The sequence below is a fragment of the Phoxinus phoxinus genome (assembly GCF_949152265.1).
Source record: "Phoxinus phoxinus genome assembly, chromosome: 10".
Lineage (NCBI taxonomy): Eukaryota > Metazoa > Chordata > Actinopteri > Cypriniformes > Leuciscidae > Phoxinus > Phoxinus phoxinus.
Window position 1 is genome coordinate 2,171,038 of NC_136885.1, and position 16,479 is coordinate 2,187,516.

At 37.9% G+C, this 16,479-nt stretch overlaps 1 protein-coding gene and 2 long non-coding RNA genes across 3 annotated transcripts in view; 2 read left to right on the forward strand and 1 right to left on the reverse strand.

Annotated features, from left to right (window-relative positions):
* Window positions 1-3,715, forward strand: part of LOC307005403 — a 4,982-nt gene extending 1,267 nt beyond the window's left edge. Inside the window, exons 2-5 of the long non-coding RNA XR_013799262.1 lie at window positions 2,363-2,483; window positions 2,584-2,746; window positions 2,943-3,135; window positions 3,271-3,715. This is a non-coding gene — a long non-coding RNA (uncharacterized lncRNA). The remainder of the gene's footprint in view (window positions 1-2,362; window positions 2,484-2,583; window positions 2,747-2,942; window positions 3,136-3,270) is intronic.
* Window positions 1-16,479, reverse strand: part of LOC307005390 (NACHT, LRR and PYD domains-containing protein 3-like) — a 274,937-nt gene that overhangs the window by 24,595 nt on the left and 233,863 nt on the right. The gene's annotated exons all lie outside the window — the stretch shown is intronic.
* LOC307005407 lies at window positions 9,760-16,460 on the forward strand. Its single transcript, XR_013799267.1, has 5 exons — window positions 9,760-11,695; window positions 12,172-12,237; window positions 15,848-15,953; window positions 16,086-16,156; window positions 16,277-16,460. It is a non-coding gene; the product is annotated as an uncharacterized lncRNA (long non-coding RNA).

Genomic DNA, 16,479 nt, shown 5'->3' on the forward strand with positions numbered 1-16,479 from the left:
AATAAGACTTTATTCAGCATTGTATTCCCTCCCGGGTTTGTTGTCAATCGTTCACAGTTACGCTGATGGCGTAAGTCGCTGATGACGTGTTATCTGGTGCGCCCGAGCTTCATTTATAGACTGAGGGAAACGCACGCTGTAAAAGTGTCTCATCTGCGACATGCACATTTACGCACCATTAAAAAAATTATATCCACGCAAACAATGTAGAATAGCTTGAATATAGCGTGCGTCTCCCTCAGACTGTAAACGAAGCTCGGGCGCACCAGATAACACGTCATCAGCGTCTTCCGTCAGCAGCGTCACTGCGGAGTCCTGAACGCAGATTGACAACAGACCCGGGAGAGAATACAATGCGGAATAAAGTCTTATTTTGTGTTATTTTTGGACCAAAAAGTATTTTCGATGCTTCAAAAACTTCTAACTAACCCACTGATGTCACATGGACTACTTTGATGATGTTTTTATTACCTTTATGGACATGGACAGTATACTGTATATACAGTTTCAATGGAGGGACAGAAAGCTCTCGGACTAAATCTAAAATATCTTAAACTGTGTTCCGAAGATGAACGGAGGTCTTACGGGCTTAGAACGACATGAGGGTGAGTCATTAATGACATTATTTTCATTTTTGGGTGAACTAACCCTTTAAGCTCAGTGTGCTCCCTTTAAGCTCGTCCACATTGAACGTCTATGTAATTACTTCATAAACAGACTTTAAATATTAACTGATAGTTGTCACTTTAAGTTAATCTTCATAAAATAATTTATGACTTATTTTCACAGCCTTAAGATGGCAAAATCTAGACTGAACTTAAGTTTATGATAGTGTTGTCAATAGTACCGACTTCAGGGCGCTTACACAGATACACACAGGAGTGTTTGAAAGCAGGCGTCTATCAGCGGATTGGTTTATCAGTGGGGATCCGCTGATAGACGTCCTGCTTTCTAACACTCCTGTGTGTATCTGTGTAAGCGTTTGGTGAAGACAACCTGTTTTTGAAGCGTTGATCATTTTAGCCAATCACAGATCTGTTGAGCGTGTGAACACAATGGCCAATCAGAGGTGTTTAAGAATCCGTTCAACAGCGCTCAAAATGCTAGGGGGGAATTCTGGTATCATCACATTTTTTAAATTTCAGTACTGACTTGGTACTGAAGTCTGTACTTTTGACAATACTAGGGCTGTACTTTTGGGCATAACCCAAAGATGAAAGAGGCATGAGTAGCCTTCTATCTGTCCAGGAAGTTTGGAGTAGACAGGAAAGCTCTGACCCAGAGAGTAAAGGAGCACATCAGTGTTGATGCGCATCAAGGGCAGTGTGTTTAGTGCAGAGACAGAAAGGGAAATCTCAGGTTGTCTTCAGGTAGGCTTGGTAAAAGTTAGACAAACTGAACTGTTAAAAGAGAGCAATGTAGTATGGCAGGAGTCAGTTTATATAATAGGTACTGATCAGTGATATTAATATTTCTGGATATATGTGTGTGTGAATGTTTTCATTTAATTTCTTCTTTGTGTAGATCCTTTCCCAATGAGGCTGGGGATTAACCAGATCTAATTTTTTATATCTGATGCTTGACTCCGTACCTTCAAATAAAACTTGGTTGTTTAAAATAAACTAGAATTTTTAATAAAACAAGGTGATTAAGCTGAGAAATATCAAGTTGAGCTTATTGGCAACAGGGGTGTTGCTTAAAGGTTACAAAAACTTACCCATTAAGCACAGCCAGACTTGTTGCATTTAATGATGGACATCTTAATTAAAATGCTTTATTCATTTAAAATAAAATTAAATATGATTGTGTGAGAAATTAATATTTTATTTTTTACATAACTTCTTGTACTGAAACCAATATCTTGTGAACTAAAAATGTCTCAATGTAGCCTAGATTTTGGTGAGCTTAATTGGTACGTTTACCCTAGTTTATCACGTTATTGTTGTTTAAGATCACATTATTTTGCGAAATTTCGTAGTAGTGCTTCACGGCTTTAGCTGTTACTGTAATCCAATAATCTAATCTGAATGCTAACGTTACTGAAATAATTATTTGTGCATCCCTAAGAAATGTAACAGCTTCTGTAACTGTATGATAACTTTAATGTTGTCATTTTATGTAGTCTGAGCTTACTATAGATCGCTATGAGTTAGGCTATAAATAATGTTTCTTAAGGTTTCAGGTCTTTAATTTTTCAGCTTCATATGTAACGCTGTCTGTCAAATCATTACGTTCAGTATTATTCAGTATTAAAAATATCAAGGATATGTTTTCACAGAATGTTTCTTTCATTATGTAAGATGATTTTATGTATAAAACAATAAATCACAAAAAAAATACTTGCTTTTCTGGACCTTTGTAGAAAATGGCAGGAATAAGGCCCAGGAGAGGTAAAAAAAAACCAGAAGAGGAGGCTGTATATCATGCATCAATGTGTAAAGACAAGGGTGGATTTGTAGCAAAACATATAAATTCATTCAAAGGTAAGTAACACAGACCTATGTTTAAGTCAGGGATTTCCAACCCTGCTCTAAATCTTTAGTTAAAACTTTTCTCTGACTAATCAGACTAATTCTTTGTTAGGTCGAGGAGTGTTCACCACTTCTCACTTTCATAAAGGAGATTTTCTGATTGAGTATCGAGGAGAGGTCATACATAAAGAAGAATATGAAAGAAGACTCAAAATATATGACAATTCACTCGAAGTGTTTTTATTTGAATTCCGTTTTAATGGAAAACAATTATGGTATGTATATGGCTTTATTTAATGTACAATGTCTTACAAATATATGGAGTTGTAAGTCAACCAGAAATACAAACTGCATTTTCTGCAAGTAATAGCAACAGTAATAGTAAACTAGTGACTTGCATTTACGTATTGTGTAATTGAATCTGTTATTATACCTTTAGTTATAGTAGCATTGTGTTTTTTAATGTTTCAGGGTTGATGCTGCCAAAGAAGATGGCTCTTTAGGGCGCCTTGTGAATGATGATCACGTGGACCCCAACAGCAAAATGAAAATGATCACAGTGGACAAAAAACCCCATTTGTGTTTATTTGCTATAAAGGACATAACTCCTGGGGAAGAAATCAGTTATAACTATGGGGATTCTGAATGGCCATGGAGACACCAGGTAAAGATAACACTTATTTCTTAAATGTTATTTGGCTCTAAACAATTATTCAAACATAAGCTTTAATCATGTTGATTAAATGTTGAATTTGTGTTATTTAATAATTAAAGTATACTTTGTTGGTAATCTACGCAGGTAACTTCAGAGACTGAAGAACCTGCCTCACTCGTCTGTGGAGATGGGAGTAAAACATCACAGATGGTAAGTGTTCATGAAAAGTGAATGCATTCTGGGTCTTGTAGTTTTATTCTATATAGACCTTATGTAGCCCCGCCCCTTTTCAGCACTGCGCTCGTTGTCTTTTGTCTTCCGGTCTGTATTTTCACAGCGATCTTGTGTATTTATGAATGAACGGCTCATTTTAAAATCTTCCCGGTCTACTGACATTTGTTAAGACATCTGCTTCAACCATTACAATCCTCATGATAACTTTCGTTAACTTTACATTAAGTAAATCCACTTTAAAAGCTAGTTACTCCTGGACAGCGATCCCATTGAAATACACAGAGCGACCGCAAAACGGAAGTTCAAAGACAATTTTCTAAAGATGGCTGCGCCCTCGTTTCTCTGGCGCATAAGGTCTATATACTCGTTCAAACACACAGGTTTCTGTTAAAATGGTTTATCAATCATGTTGATAATTTAATTTGTTAATACTTTGTTGTTAATCTACGCAGGTAACTTCAGAGACTAAAGAACCTGCCTCACTCGTCTGTGGAGATGGGAGTAAAACATCACAGATGGTAAGTGTGAAGTGTGTGTGTAACCTATAATGGTATTAATCAGGGTAAATGAATCCTGCTCCTGGAGAGCCACTGTCCTTCAGAGAGTTACGCCCATTTCACACCGCACGTGTAAGCAACACATCTTTTTTTGGCACCTATGAGCAATCACATAGCATGCGTAAGCAGCAGTGCAGGAATCATTTCAGAGCCAAGTCTATTTTTATTGCGCTACTCATGCTGATTGGGGTATATGCGTACGTGGCGATGACATATTTCCGCTAAAATCTCAGCCAGCTTTGTTCCATCCAGCGCATGTTGCGTTAATAGGGAACAATGGCGCTTCTCACTCAGTCGATTCAAGATGCACTTGGTATTACAGTTAATAAAGTGTGTTTAGTCATCCACACATAAGTCATACATCAACAACAGTAAAGGAGAAGGGCTTCAAGCTATACATTTCATTGGACATTCACAAATACGATAAAAAGGAAAAATGATTGCATCACAGGTCAATCACTCTCTCCTATGGTGAATAAACCCTTTATGCTCCCACATCATCAATACACTGCTTACACGTGCAGTGTAAAACAGGCGTTTCCCTTATTGGACCACAAATTGTGTTTAATGTCCTCATATTACTGTTGATGTCATGTTGTGGGGGTTGGGTGAAGATCCAGGTTTAGGTTACTACAGTCAGATTGAGATATGTGTTGTGTTTAATGTCCTCATATTTACTGTTGATGTCATGTTGTGGGGGTTGGGTGAAGATCCAGGTTTAGGTTACTACAGTCAGATTGAGATATGTGTTGTGTTTAATGTCCTCATATTTACTGTTGATGTCATGTTGTGGGGGTTGGGTGAAGATCCAGGTTTAGGTTACTACAGTCAGATTGAGATATGTGTTGTGTTTAATGTCCTCATATTTACTGTTGATGTCATGTTGTGGGGGTTGGGTGAAGATCCAGGTTTAGGTTACTACAGTCAGATTGAGATATGTGTTGTGTTTAATATCCTCATATTTACTGTTGATGTCATGTTGTGGGGGTTGGGTGAAGATCCAGGTTTAGGTTACTACAGTCAGATTGAGATATGTGTTGTGTTTAATGTCCTCATATTACTGTTGATGTCATGTTGTGGGGGTTGGGTGAAGATCCAGGTTTAGGTTACTGCAGTCAGATTGAGATATGTGTTGTGTTTAACCTGTTAGCCTTCAGCGCCACTTTTGAAAAATCCCCAGAAATTGCATACCCAACCTAAAAAAGATTCAATTCATTGACCCTTCGTCCTAAAAGCTCAAGTATGGTCTCATTTGAAAGCTGACACCTGGCACTTTATTGGAAATGTAGAATGAATTATTGTCATAATGAAAAAAAAATTATGAATAGCTTCAAAGTTGTGTAAGTTATTAGAAATTTATTTTTATGAAACATCTTCATGAAAATTAAATTGAAGTTGGCCCGTCAGCACTCTAGAAATGCACTCCAGCTAAAGACACATGTCTGACCATGTTATATTTAAAATTTGAAGGTGATAAGTCTAAAACTCTGTATTTTGTTAAATGTTTTTCAAGATCATCTTAAATGACTTTATTTTGAATTGACTCTAAAATGCAAACTTGTGTTTATTGTCATCTATTAGCATCTATTCAGTCTATTGTCTCTATTGTTTTGTGGTGCAAACGAGCCCCATTCAGTGTCACTCTCTCCTGCTCACATTTACACCTTTCCAGCCTGCTTATGGCCATAAATATTATTTTCCTTTGTCTCCATTATAATCGCTAACGACTGGCTAATCACGGTGTTTCACCCCCTAATTTCTTTCATAATCTTCACTTCACATTTGAAACTGTATCAAATGCCTTTCTCAAATAAAGAAATATTTCAGTAAGCATTCCGATTTAGAAAAAAAATCATAAAAAATAACAGCTAGATGGCAGGTGCAACTAGAGAGCTAGCTAGCATGTTAGCTTAGCACACCATCAATACACGACAATTTATGAGATTAAAACCCTGTTTTATGCTCCAAACTTACTTTATAGCGCAAGTCGAGTGTTTTAAATAATCTTCTATGAGCTTATTTGGCTTCAGAAAAGAAAATCAGACAGAAAATAAATGAGTTTATGGTATTCTGCATGTTTGTAAAGTCTATATCGATTAGCATTGCATTATACATATAATCTATTATTATAAAAATACCTGACATGGCTCGAAGAACACAGGTAAATCAAATATCATTGCAATCATGTTTATTGTCTTCAAAACATCTTTATCTGCATGTTATAGCGATCTCTGAAAGCTAACGTTAGCTGTGTTTATGTCAGTGACGTCCTGGAAGGTCACAGGTTATTGTTCTTCTTCGTGAGCTCCCATATTTGGAAAAAACTGTGCATAGAGCGCCCTCATTCTGCTGTATGGATTGAAAACACAGTACATCAGAGTATCCAGCGCTCTTTATGTATACATCGACGCATTTGGATATAAATTCAATAAATATTATTCCTGTCTATAGAAATATGATGTAAACCTATGATAATATATCAATATTTCTCCAAATCTGCACATTTTTGAGCCAAAAGCCCTGAGGAACGTTGTTTTGTCACGCGTTCTCAAGACAACAGCACCGGAGTTTTTTTCTGAATGGAGCAGCTGACGCTCATAATTCATATTAAAGGTATCGACTCATTTTTTCATTACATAAATCCTGACACAAATTAAGACATAACTGTCACTATAAGTTTCTCAGAATACAATAGTGGTCAAATACTGAAACGTGAGACTTATATATTTTTAATGATGTATAGTTTGTCAAGGTAATAACATTAAATCTGATAGTAACTTTGAACTATTTAAAAAAAAAAACGCTTCAGAGCGTCCTCGCTCTGGTGAAGGCTAACAGGTTAATGTCCTCATATTTACTGTTGATGTCATGTTGTGGGGGTTGGGTGAAGATCCAGGTTTAGGTTACTGCAGTCAGATTGAGATATGTGTTGTGTTTAATGTCCTCATATTTACTGTTGATGTCATGTTGTGGGGGTTGGGTGAAGATCCAGGTTTAGGTTACTGCAGTCAGATTGAGATATGTGTTGTGTTTAATGTCCTCATATTACTGTTGATGTCATGTTGTGGGGGTTGGGTGAAGATCCAGGTTTAGGTTACTGCAGTCAGATTGAGATATGTGTTGTGTTTAATGTCCTCATATTACTGTTGATGTCATGTTGTGGGGGTTGGGTGAAGATCCAGGTTTAGGTTACTGCAGTCAGATTGAGATATGTGTTGTGTTTAATGTCCTCATATTTACTGTTGATGTCATGTTGTGGGGGTTGGGTGAAGATCCAGGTTTAGGTTACTACAGTCAGATTGAGATATGTGTTGTGTTTAATGTCCTCATATTTTTGTTTAAATGGTTTATCAATCATGTTGAGAATTTAATTTGTTAATATTTTGTTGGTAATCTACGCAGGTAACTTCAGAGACTGAAGAACCTGCCTCACTCGTCTGTGGAGATGGGAGTAAAACATCACAGATGGTAAGTGTTCATGAAAAGTGAATGCATTCTGGGTCTTGTAGTTTTATTCTATATAGACCTTATGTAGCCCCGCCCCTTTTCAGCACTGCGCTCGTTGTCTTTTGTCTTCCGGTCTGTATTTTCACAGCGATCTTGTGTATTTATGAATGAACGGCTCATTTTAAAATCTTCCCGGTCTACTGACATTTGTTAAGACATCTGCTTCAACCATTACAATCCTCATGATAACTTACGTTAACTTTACATTAAGTAAATCCACTTTAAAAGCTAGTTACTCCTGGACAGCGATCCCATTGAAATACACAGAGCGACCGCAAAATGGAAGTTCAAAGACAATTTTCTAAAGATGGCTGCGCCCTCGTTTCTCTGGCGCATAAGGTCTATATACTCGTTCAAACACACAGGTTTCTGTTAAAATGGTTTATCAATCATGTTGATAATTTAATTTGTTAATACTTTGTTGTTAATCTACGCAGGTAACTTCAGAGACTAAAGAACCTGCCTCACTCGTCTGTGGAGATGGGAGTAAAACTTCACAGATGGTAAGTGTGAAGTGTGTGTGTAACCTATAATGGTATTAATCAGGGTAAATGAATCCTGCTCCTGGAGAGCCACTGTCCTTCAGAAAGTTACGCCCATTTCACACCGCACGTGTAAGCAACACATCTTTTTTTGGCACCTATGAGCAATCACATAGCATGCGTAAGCAGCAGTGCAGGCATCATTTCAGAGCCAAGTCTATTTTTATTGCGCTACTCATGCTGATTGGGGTATATGCGTACGTGGCGATGACATATTTCCGCTAAAATCTCAGCCAGCTTTGTTCCATCCAGCGCATGTTGCGTTAATTGGGAACAATGGCGCTTCTCACTCAGTCGATTCAAGATGCACTTGGTATTACAGTTAATAAAGTGTGTTTAGTCATCCACACATAAGTCATACATCAACAACAGTAAAGGAGAAGGGCTTCAAGCTATACATTTCATTGGACATTCACAAATACGATAAAAAGGAAAAATGATTGCATCACAGGTCAATCACTCTCTCCTATGGTGAATAAACCCTTTATGCTCCCACATCATCAATACACTGCTTACACGTGCAGTGTAAAACAGGCGTTTCCCTTATTGGACCACAAATTGTGTTTAATGTCCTCATATTACTGTTGATGTCATGTTGTGGGGGTTGGGTGAAGATCCAGGTTTAGGTTACTGCAGTCAGATTGAGATATGTGTTGTGTTTAATGTCCTCATATTTACTGTTGATGTCATGTTGTGGGGGTTGGGTGAAGATCCAGGTTTAGGTTACTACAGTCAGATTGAGATATGTGTTGTGTTTAATGTCCTCATATTTTTGTTTAAATGGTTTATCAATCATGTTGAGAATTTAATTTGTTAATATTTTGTTGGTAATCTACGCAGGTAACTTCAGAGACTGAAGAACCTGCCTCACTCGTCTGTGGAGATGGGAGTAAAACATCACAGATGGTAAGTGTTCATGAAAAGTGAATGCATTTTGGGTCTTGTAGTTTTATTCTATATAGACCTTATGTAGCCCCGCCCCTTTTCAGCACTGCGCTCGTTGTCTTTTGTCTTCCGGTCTGTATTTTCACAGCGATCTTGTGTATTTATGAATGAACGGCTCATTTTAAAATCTTCCCGGTCTACTGACATTTGTTAAGACATCTGCTTCAACCATTACAATCCTCATGATAACTTTCGTTAACTTTACATTAAGTAAATCCACTTTAAAAGCTAGTTACTCCTGGACAGCGATCCCATTGAAATACACAGAGCGACCGCAAAACGGAAGTTCAAAGACAATTTTCTAAAGATGGCTGCGCCCTCGTTTCTCTGGCGCATAAGGTCTATATACTCGTTCAAACACACAGGTTTCTGTTAAAATGGTTTATCAATCATGTTGATAATTTAATTTGTTAATACTTTGTTGTTAATCTACGCAGGTAACTTCAGAGACCGAAGAACCTGCCTCACTCGTCTGTGGAGATGGGAGTAAAACATCACAGATGGTAAGTGTGAAGTGTGTGTGTAACCTATAATGGTATTAATCAGGGTAAATGAATCCTGCTCCTGGAGAGCCACTGTCCTTCAGAAAGTTACGCCCATTTCACACCGCACGTGTAAGCAACACATCTTTTTTTGGCACCTATGAGCAATCACATAGCATGCGTAAGCAGCAGTGCAGGCATCATTTCAGAGCCAAGTCTATTTTTATTGCGCTACTCATGCTGATTGGGGTATATGCGTACGTGGCGATGACATATTTCCGCTAAAATCTCAGCCAGCTTTGTTCCATCCAGCGCATGTTGCGTTAATAGGGAACAATGGCGCTTCTCACTCAGGCCACATCCACACGAAGCCAGAGCTTTCCCTATCCGATGTTTTTTTTTGCCTCGTTCTAAAAAATAATTCCGTAAACACGGCGTCGTCTCAAGAAATATCTGCGTACACACGAAACCACTGAAACCGACTCAAAACGATGTAGTATACATCCCAGACCAGTATGTAGCGCTGTAATTCTGCCATATAGATACAATAAAAACGGAGAAGAAGACTTTGAGCATGCGCATAACCTTGCGCGCTGTATACAATAATATTACACAGTAGCTTCTTCTTTTCTTTTTTTACCAAGAACTTTATTAAACAATATGAACAACCATAAATGGCCTGGTACAATAGGGATGAGTCACGAATCACGATATTCAATTAGTTATCGGACTCATAAAGCTTGCCACAAAGAACCGGCAAAAGTAATGAATGAGTCAAATATAGCAAGGAGACATTTTAACAGTTTAAAAGTAGACATTTCAAGCATTCTATATATTTCTGAGTTTCGGTTAATTTATGAGACGAGTTCCAGTTCACGAGCAATGCAAGTTATATTGCGCCGGCGCGTCCATGTCATGATTATATTGTCAGCTATATTTGCTTCATATTTATTAAATCCAGGCAATTGGTTGATGAAACTTTGATTAAAATTAAGATACAATTTATACAAAACGAAATTCACTTTAAAGAAAGGCTTTATACCAACCAGCTTTATATAAAACAAAACTTAATGTGGTCAAAATTATGTCTCCCGCTATATTGCGCATCTTATGATTACTCATGCTGTTCACTTTCATAAATCAACATAGATGAAATAAAAAATAACATATTATTTAAACATACATATGAAACTAAATACATTTTATTTAATGGCTACAACAGGCTTACTGAGAAATGTAATGTCGGAGTGGAATTTGAGCGAGCGCCGTTGTGCCTGCGAGCATGTGCGTTTTTTGAACAGCCTAATAATAATCAAATAATTCCCAGTGATCGTCGAATATTTTTTTAGTTTGAAATGCCCATCCCTACAAAATACAAAATGTCTTAATCAGACAACAGACCAGCACCATAGCATAATAAAAATATAAAGAAATACAATAAAAATACATTTAAGTAAATAATATATAAAGTAATAAAAGAGGCTCAGTAGCTTCTGCAGCATTATACTATATTTTTATACAAGCAGTCGGCAGGTGTTGTTGCTGTTACGTGACTAGCAGTGTCCGACTAGTCGACATGACATCATCGTTTCACAAAATATACGGATTGGCTGTACACACGAAAACGCAAGCGTGTCGTTTTCAGATTTATCCACTTTGGGACCCGGTTTCAAAAAATAGCGGTTTCAGTCTCTCAAAACGCCGGATCCGTGTGGACGAAACGCCAATACGACACAAAATTTGTCCGTATACAGCTAAACGCGTCTCCGTGTGGACAGGGCCTCAGTCGATTCAAGATGCACTTGGTATTACAGTTAATAAAGTGTGTTTAGTCATCCACACATAAGTCATACATCAACAACCGTAAAGGAGAAGGGCTTCAAGCTATACATTTCATTGGACATTCACAAATACGATAAAAAGGAAAAATGATTGCATCACAGGTCAATCACTCTCTCCTATGGTGAATAAACCCTTTATGCTCCCACATCATCAATACACTGCTTACACGTGCAGTGTAAAACAGGCGTTTCCCTTATTGGACCACAAATTGTGTTTAATGTCCTCATATTACTGTTGATGTCATGTTGTGGGGGTTGGGTGAAGATCCAGGTTTAGGTTACTACAGTCAGATTGAGATATGTGTTGTGTTTAATGTCCTCATATTTTTGTTTAAATGGTTTATCAATCATGTTGAGAATTTAATTTGTTAATACTTTGTTGGTAATCTACGCAGGTAACTTCAGAGACTGAAGAACCTGCCTCACTCGTCTGTGGAGATGGGAGTAAAACATCACAGATGGTAAGTGTTCATGAAAAGTGAATGCATTCTGGGTCTTGTAGTTTTATTCTATATAGACCTTATGTAGCCCCGACCCTTTTCAGCACTGCGCTCGTTGTCTTTTGTCTTCCGGTCTGTATTTTCACAGCGATCTTGTGTATTTATGAATGAACGGCTCATTTTAAAATCTTCCCGGTCTACTGACATTTGTTAAGACATCTGCTTCAACCATTACAATCCTCATGATAACTTTCGTTAACTTTACATTAAGTAAATCCACTTTAAAAGCTAGTTACTCCTGGACAGCGATCCCATTGAAATACACAGAGCGACCGCAAAATGGAAGTTCAAAGACAATTTTCTAAAGATGGCTGCGCCCTCGTTTCTCTGGCGCATAAGGTCTATATACTCGTTCAAACACACAGGTTTCTGTTAAAATGGTTTATCAATCATGTTGATAATTTAATTTGTTAATACTTTGTTGTTAATCTACGCAGGTAACTTCAGAGACTAAAGAACCTGCCTCACTCGTCTGTGGAGATGGGAGTAAAACTTCACAGATGGTAAGTGTGAAGTGTGTGTGTAACCTATAATGGTATTAATCAGGGTAAATGAATCCTGCTCCTGGAGAGCCACTGTCCTTCAGAAAGTTACGCCCATTTCACACCGCACGTGTAAGCAACACATCTTTTTTTGGCACCTATGAGCAATCACATAGCATGCGTAAGCAGCAGTGCAGGCATCATTTCAGAGCCAAGTCTATTTTTATTGCGCTACTCATGCTGATTGGGGTATATGCGTACGTGGCGATGACATATTTCCGCTAAAATCTCAGCCAGCTTTGTTCCATCCAGCGCATGTTGCGTTAATTGGGAACAATGGCGCTTCTCACTCAGTCGATTCAAGATGCACTTGGTATTACAGTTAATAAAGTGTGTTTAGTCATCCACACATAAGTCATACATCAACAACAGTAAAGGAGAAGGGCTTCAAGCTATACATTTCATTGGACATTCACAAATACGATAAAAAGGAAAAATGATTGCATCACAGGTCAATCACTCTCTCCTATGGTGAATAAACCCTTTATGCTCCCACATCATCAATACACTGCTTACACGTGCAGTGTAAAACAGGCGTTTCCCTTATTGGACCACAAATTGTGTTTAATGTCCTCATATTTACTGTTGATGTCATGTTGTGGGGGTTGGGTGAAGATCCAGGTTTAGGTTACTACAGTCAGATTGAGATATGTGTTGTGTTTAATGTCCTCATATTACTGTTGATGTCATGTTGTGGGGGTTGGGTGAAGATCCAGGTTTAGGTTACTGCAGTCAGATTGAGATATGTGTTGTGTTTAATGTCCTCATATTTACTGTTGATGTCATGTTGTGGGGGTTGGGTGAAGATCCAGGTTTAGGTTACTGCAGTCAGATTGAGATATGTGTTGTGTTTAATGTCCTCATATTTACTGTTGATGTCATGTTGTGGGGGTTGGGTGAAGATCCAGGTTTAGGTTACTACAGTCAGATTGAGATATGTGTTGTGTTTAATGTCCTCATATTACTGTTGATGTCATGTTGTGGGGGTTGGGTGAAGATCCAGGTTTAGGTTACTGCAGTCAGATTGAGATATGTGTTGTGTTTAATGTCCTCATATTTACTGTTGATGTCATGTTGTGGGGGTTGGGTGAAGATCCAGGTTTAGGTTACTGCAGTCAGATTGAGATATGTGTTGTGTTTAATGTCCTCATATTTACTGTTGATGTCATGTTGTGGGGGTTGGGTGAAGATCCAGGTTTAGGTTACTACAGTCAGATTGAGATATGTGTTGTGTTTAATGTCCTCATATTTACTGTTGATGTCATGTTGTGGGGGTTGGGTGAAGATCCAGGTTTAGGTTACTACAGTCAGATTGAGATATGTGTTGTGTTTAATGTCCTCATATTACTGTTGATGTCATGTTGTGGGGGTTGGGTGAAGATCCAGGTTTAGGTTACTACAGTCAGATTGAGATATGTGTTGTGTTTAATGTCCTCATATTACTGTTGATGTCATGTTGTGGGGCTTGGGTGAAGATCCAGGTTTAGGTTACTACAGTCAGATTGAGATATGTGTTGTGTTTAATGTCCTCATATTACTGTTGATGTCATGTTGTGGGGCTTGGGTGAAGATCCAGGTTTAGGTTACTACAGTCAGATTGAGATATGTGTTGTGTTTATTGTCCTCATATTACTGTTGATGTCATGTTGTGGGGGTTGGGTGAAGATCTTAGTACAGCTAGACTGGGCCATTAATATTTACTAATATTATTATTTTTTTACTGATAAAACCTACATTGGTTATGATATTTAATTGATTTAAGCCCCAAACCTTTTTGTTAAAGCAGCACTAGGTTACTTTTCTTTTTTTTGCTCTCGGGGTCCCCCTACAGTTGGGAAACAGTATTGTCCTCTACTACTGTCGTAAACTCTGTCATACATGCACGTCCATTTGTTGACAACCATGATAGCCCTGAACACTGTAGGAGTTCACATGCAGGTGTTCTGCTTGTGTCGCGTGTGAAATGTCTTCATCCAGGTACAGTGGCATATATTTCAGCATGTCATATGAATATAATTTCATGGGTTTTATTTTTTTCAAACGACAAATGATCGTGATGCTTACGTTTACAAGCCAGCGTCATTATAGTAGCCTAGTCTATTGGTTACCGTTTTACTGAATCTATATGATACTTCAATGCAATGTTTGAGTGGTAGATATAATAACCATATATCGTCAATATTATAATATCAAGCTACCATAGATGAATCTGCAAATTTTACAAATCGATTTATTATAGCTTGAGGCAAGACAAATAAACAAATATCACAGACATGTTAGGTATCCTAAAATATTATTTTGTACATCTTATATATTTACTTGAAAGAATGTAGCCCCTACCAAACTTGTACACGCCCTTTAGACATAGGCTTTCATTTGATATTTGAAAGTCCGCATCGGTCGAGCATAGGGTTGCCACCTTTGAAGTGTGAAAAACCGGGACACAGATTATTATTATTTTTTGTGGTCTGAGTCTGAGTTGTAGGTTGTAAATAGTATTTTCTTTGACACTGGTGGCTCATCCGACTTTGTTGTGTTATCCTCATAGACAGTGGTTATCCTCCTCGTCCGTCTCTCTCCCCATTTCACACAATAGATGTAAATAGACATATTTTAAAAAGCTATCTAGCAACTAAACTCACACTGTATCATCTTGGATGTGTGTTGATGCGCGCGCGCGACCGACCGACAGCACAGGCAGTTGCTAGGCGATAAGTTGAGCTTCCAATCAAATAAAAGTAAACGCCTGGCATTTGCCAATCCACTGTTTTACCCGTTTTTACCATGTTTTTTACCCGTTTACGGACACAGGATTGGATGTACTGTACACAACTATGAAGAAAACACAGTAACAGTAGACGGAAACGGTTTAATTTGAAACCAGGAAATTCTACTTTAGAAGTACATTTTCACAAAAAAACGGGACAATTCGTGTCCCGGGAAAGAATATGAATTTTCTGGGACTGTCGCTCAAAAAAGAGAATAATCCCTGGAAAACCGGGACGGGTGGCATCGGGCACCCCTCCTCCTCCTTCAGCTCACGCCAGCGAGGAAACGCTGGCCCAATGTAGATCCTCGTTTTGCCTTTAATACGATCACTTTCTCGTTTCCTCTTTTTGCTTTCCTCCGACAAAACCTTTGCTTTCTTGCTTTTCTGTGCTGCTTCGGCCATGACTATAACATTTGGCAAACAAACGCTAGTTTGGCTCGCACGTCCGATTTTAAGGAAGTGGGGGTGGTGGTGGAAGTGACGTATATGCCGTAAAGCAGTCGAATTTTGTAGTTCTCTTTGTTCGCCGGTTACTACCCGAAACCCGAAGTTTAAAAGTACGATTAAAAACTATACAGACCCCGTCAGGCTATGGCAGACGTGTCATTCAACCTAGTGTAAGTCGATGTACCATCACAAGAGACTTGGAAATATATTATTAAGGTTGAAAAGTTACCTGGTGCTGCTTTAATCTTCTAACATCTATTTTAAGTTTACTTTATTTGAGATGGGTTAATCAGATTAATTTAAATTTAATATTTTAATAGAATTTATTTTAAGATGTTTTTTTTTCCCCAACAGATTTGCAAACATGACATAATTTATTCAGCTGTGTCAAGCTTGGATAAATGTGCCAGCTGTAGTGGGCCCTATTCTGCATTTAAGTGGATTGGTGTAAAGTGTAAGAGTAAGTACTATGTTTTGACTAGTAAAAGATACTGTAATGTGTACGGTAATGTGTTACCACTATCTATTAATTTATTAATTTCCCAACCCTTTTGGTAGATTCCATCTAATTTAGATTTATTATTCTATCTAGTTTGCTCATGTTTCTGGCATAAATCTTGCTACAACAAGAATGTGACGCCTTACCCTGACTCATTTAAATCAGTAAGTGAATTTTATCAAATAATCTTTAAAAGAATAGTTCACTAATAATATATATATATATATTTTTAAAGTTTGTAAATATCTATATTTTTAATGAATAAATATTTGTTTCTATTATAGAATTCTGAAGAAGAACTATTTAGTGAGGACTCAGATAAGAACTATGTTCCCAGTAGTTTTTCAGATGATTCGGAATCGGACATGGTGTCTTCAGAACTGGAGTGTCCTAAACCACTCTCCAAAGTAGACTGCCAAGAAAGCGTCTTAGTTAAAGATTCACTACCTGAAGATGCAGTCTGCACAGCACAGCTGAAGAAGTCATG